Below are 5071 nucleotides of genomic sequence, written 5' to 3'. Positions count from 1 at the left end.
TTTCCACTGAATTATTATTTAGGTTAGGGTTAGGTTGTACAAGTAGATGGGGATGTAATGGAGGACCACTCATAGGTACATTGGAGGGAGGTTGTAACTATTGTTGTTGCATTGGTATATTTATGGGCATTTGGCTAAGACGAACAATCCCTTACTATGGTTGAGTCCATGAAGGAGAAGGCCACTAAGGCTAGAGTACATGGTATTGGATCAAAGGGGGATTAGGAGGTTACCATGGAGCTACTAGATATTGCATTTCTTGGGGAATTTGTTGAAGACTATACATACCATAACAATAATTAAAATAAGAGAAGGGTTCTTACACCATACCTAATGGCCTAGACTAATAGGGCTTCTTAGTGCCAATGAAATATGTTGCTTCAGTATCCTCCCTTATCTCTCTATGTATTGATTTTAGTTTAGGTAATGAGGGAAAGTTTTCTATAGAATGATCCTACTCGCATATATTGTAGCTATTTAGTGGGCATTACCTCAAAGGATTTTTATTCCTACATCGAAATTAGAATATATCCAAAACTTATTCTACTTCAATTTGTTTCTCCTTTCTTTGCAACACATCGATTTGAGAGGACAATGAGCTCAGAATGTCAGGTTTGAAATTATCCAACAGGTTTCCAATCTATGCCCATGTTGCTCCACTATTGGCTGAATTTAAAATCTTGGTAGAAGCATCATGTGTCATGGTCTTGTTTCTTGTTGATCCTCTAGAACTCCTTTGATAAAGTTGAACGATTTCATCATAAGGTTCCTTGGATATATCTCCTTTCCCCAGGGGATTTAGCATGTCAAGGAAGTCATCGCACATTACTTTGATCATAATCATCTTAACTATTTCCTTATCCAAATTGCTATGATGAGATCTATGCAAATTATATTGAAGGAACTCAACATACTCTTAAAGGTTTTCATTTGGTGTATGAGTTATCTTAAATAACTCTTCCCTTTGATCTCTAGAATGATAGTATTCATGATAATTTTCTAAAATGGTATTCTTCATCCCATCCTAAGAGGTAATAAATGCCCCACGAGTCCCATAAACCATCTTATAGTAGCTCCTTTTAATGTATCTAGGAACAATTTTATTATATTTTCATCGGTGGTGTAATCATAACTCCCGCAGAAGACATGAAATTAAAAAAAAAAAAGTATCTGGGTCTTTTTTAATTGTGCCTTTAAATGTAGAGAGTGCATATAGAGGGATTTTCTTCATTAGGGCATGTCCATGGAGATTTCCAATGGGTAACTCAAAGGTGTTAACCTAGCTACCTACCATTTGGTTCTGCCTAAAATCTTGACGGTTTTGTACAACTATTACAGATGGATCCCCTAATGGAGGAGATTGCTTCTTGGTGATGGGGATTGCTGAAGCTCTTCTAGTTGTTCAGGTTGCTAAAATTGTTCAGATTTTCCAATTAGTGCTAATGATTGCATAACACCTTTTGCAATAGAATTATAGGTAGGTTGTTTCACCACACTACCTAAATCCAGGATATATTGATCAAGTGGTCATTCTTCAGGGCTTGATTCTAAATCACATCCATTTATATCCCCTTGTCCTTCTATAAAGCCTTGATATATGTCCCTTGCTAATACAGATGGACTATAAAATTTATGTCTTGTCTCTGAGATTTAAGGATAATAAAATTCCACTTCCTTATTATGCTCATCCAACACAGATGACTCAAGGGATACTTGACTTTGTTGATCATATTTGTATAGTCCTTTCTTCTTAGGTGTCACTCCTCAAGTAGATGATTATTCTTCAACTTTTGAGATGATCTCTTGTATATATGTTACTCTCCCTGAAACTTGCTTCTTCTTCTTTCTTCCTCATCCTCATTTACATGCATGGTTACATTCCTTAGGGGAACCATGTTTTTCTTATTCACTATTCATGTAATGCAATCCTATGTGCCATAACTCCTCAATAGGTCAAACCAATTTCAGTATGTTGAAGCAATGCGCAAGTTCTTACCTCTTGTCTTACCACCCGAAAACCTTAGGTCAAGAACACATCTACCACACTTTCAATCAATGCATATAAATAAAATAGTCACACATATGAACCTCTAATAGTCTCTCTATAAATGGCACCAAAATGTTGGGTGAATCAATTGTACTTTTAATTCAGAAAAGCCAATCCAATTCACACATAAATTTTCAATCTAGGTAGGATTTTTGTTTCAAGGCTATCATGCAAAGTATTTGAAGGAACAAATAGTAGCAAGAATTTATGAAATCTCAAAACTAATCATTGTAATGTCACTCTCAACATTAAAAACACATTTGTTGTCACACTCCAAACATTATTCACACTTTCATAAAAGAAAGACACATATTATAGAGTAAATCACACTCTGACGCATGATCACTTTTTCAAAAGAAACAACAATCCTAGAAACCATTCAATCATTCAAGCAACTATTGAAACACACATTCAATTAAATAAAAAAAACAAAAACTAGAACAGTAACCAAATAACTATGACACTAATGAAGGGATAGATATAGGACCTATGTTGTTACACAATGATAGAGGTTATATTTTTGCAACTACTCAATGCATGAACAAGATATGTAATAGTAACACAAAATGACACATGAATCACAACTAAGTGGCAATAAATACATTGCTATGATACCTCTTTAACCAGTGATCCCCGCTAAGAAGGAGGGCCCTTCCTCCTTAGCAGGGGCTAGTAAATTATATAACATGCAAGCTAATAAGAAGAAAGGTATGAAGCCATGAATGGTAGAAATTTGCACTAATGAAAAGTTACAATATAGGATTATAGCATTGGTTCTCCCTACTTTGATCTCTATTAATGCCTCGTGAGATGAGAGTAAAATCTTTTATAATTTTAAAATACATTCCTATTTTCGAAAGGAATTATCATCATGAGAATTTCTCAATTCTCATGTGAGCTAAATCGAGAATATACAATAATTTTCTTTCAACAAATTATCCTAGTTGAAATAGAGTTGTAACAACTTTTATAAATTACAATGATTTATCAATTAGGCATCCTAATTATTTCAACTGATTCAACCACATTGTCTATAAATGTTTCCTTTCAATGGTCAAGTTGGCTCCAACTAGGTGCTTGTCAAAATCAGTCTTCATTACTAAGAATAAGAGAATATCGTATCCAAAATAAGCTTAATGTGTATCAGCAACATCAACAAAGTCTTTGTTCCATCCTTAGTGAGGAAAAACTAGAGAAATATTACCCTATAACAACATCTGAACAAGCCACACAACCTTAAGCATCCTTGCATCAATTCATTAATAAAATAGCATAAAGTAGTTAGCTTTTGTGTCAAATTACAGGAAGAACTAGATAATAAGGATGACATACAAAAAGGAAACATAATTTAGTCAATGATGGATATTAGTGACAAGGCTTGTCTCTAAGAGTAAAAAAAGAAAGCAAATGTAGGAAAAATAGGTGCAAAAAGATGTCAATTCTACATGCCAACACAAGGGTCGATTGAACCTAGGCCCAAACCATTAGACTCCAAGTCTCTAGATAATCTTTTTGTACAAAATAGTCTTAGATAATGTTTCCTATAATTGGTTGGGAGAGTGGTATTCTCTGATTTTCATGCTAGTGGACAATGCTTTCCATCTTCTTTGGCAAGCTTGTGAGCTTTCCTCCCCTAATAATATGGAAGTGTCTTCAAAGTGGAGGATGGCATCCACTTGCCTCTTATTCAGAAAGTGCACTACCAAGGTGTTTGATTTCACAAATTTAGATAGATTTTGAAAAAAGATCAAGTAGAAAAAACATTGTTCATGTGCTACTACAGGATACAATCTTTCCTGCGACAATAGGGTACTCTATTTTTTCTGGATAAATGTAGCAAGAAAGGCTCAATTTAACTTTAGCCTTAGTCAAAGTGTATAAAATCAAATTTCCACATCAACAAGACAACCTAGAGGCAGTTAAATATTGTGACATGGATCTTGTCACTTAGTTACCTCAGTAAATTCGAGTTAGAGGGTTTGGAGTTTAGTTATGCATGTGTGATTCCTAAATTTATTAATCCAATTTAGTTATTTTTCAGTTGTCTTCAGTTAACTAGCCTCTAACAATTGATAGAGTTAGTTTAAGCTCAGTTGTGCAGTGGGATAGAAGTCTAACTCAGAGATCTATCAGTTAATTGGTCAATCAACCGAAAATAACTAATGCATGCAGAGAATTTGAGTTACTCAGCTGAAGTGGAGATGACAAGGAAATGTAACATCAGTTGTAGACTAGTTTTGAGGTTACAGGTGTTTCACGAGTAAGAAGATCAATCTTTGATAATTGTGCAATAAATTTGGAGGAAATTCCTAAATAATATGGGCTAATTTCCTTAGGAATTGCGCAAAGAAATAGGAGGCTTGATGAGCAAATATTTGGGTAAGTGCTAGCCATGGTTTGTAATTGAGTAGAGAGAACAATTATTCTTTTGTTGGTTGAGCCCAGAGTTAGAGCTAGCAATTGTAGTAGTTTCTCTATTTGACTGATTAATGCAAAGAGGTTTTCCCCTACAAATCACAATGTATTTATGGTTTTTCTTACTACATGTCTATGCATGTAGTTATAAATTGTGAATTTCATTCCACAAATTAGTAGAGTAGCATTTTGTCTCTTGTTTTTCAGTTTGAAATATTCATCAGTTGTAATTTCTATCAAATTTATACATGGTATCAGAGCCTTAGAAATGACATTAGAACCAATATTTCGAACTTGTCTCTTGAGAATTTTGAATTTTCAGTTATGTGTAGTAGTTTTTCTTCAAGATAGGGAGAATGTATTTCAATGGACTGAGATTGGAGTAGGCCCTGTAGGGTAGCTCCAATTTCATAGCCTAGAAGAATTGAATGGAAGAAATGCTCAATGATAATGGCTTGTTAGAATATGTCAAAATTGAAATTTCACAACCTCCATATTCGTATGCATAGCAATTAGCCCAATGGAAGAAGGATGTTGCAAAGACCAGGAGAATTCTTTTGGAATGTGTGAGGGACCATGTGGTCTCAAATATCCACAACAAAGAGCACC

This window comes from Pinus tabuliformis, chromosome 2_2, assembly GCF_031772625.1.
Source record: "Pinus tabuliformis cultivar Carrire ecotype Pingquan chromosome 2_2, CPIR1, whole genome shotgun sequence".
In the NCBI taxonomy this organism is placed as follows: Eukaryota; Viridiplantae; Streptophyta; class Pinopsida; order Pinales; family Pinaceae; genus Pinus; species Pinus tabuliformis.
This window is presented reverse-complemented; position numbering follows the sequence as displayed.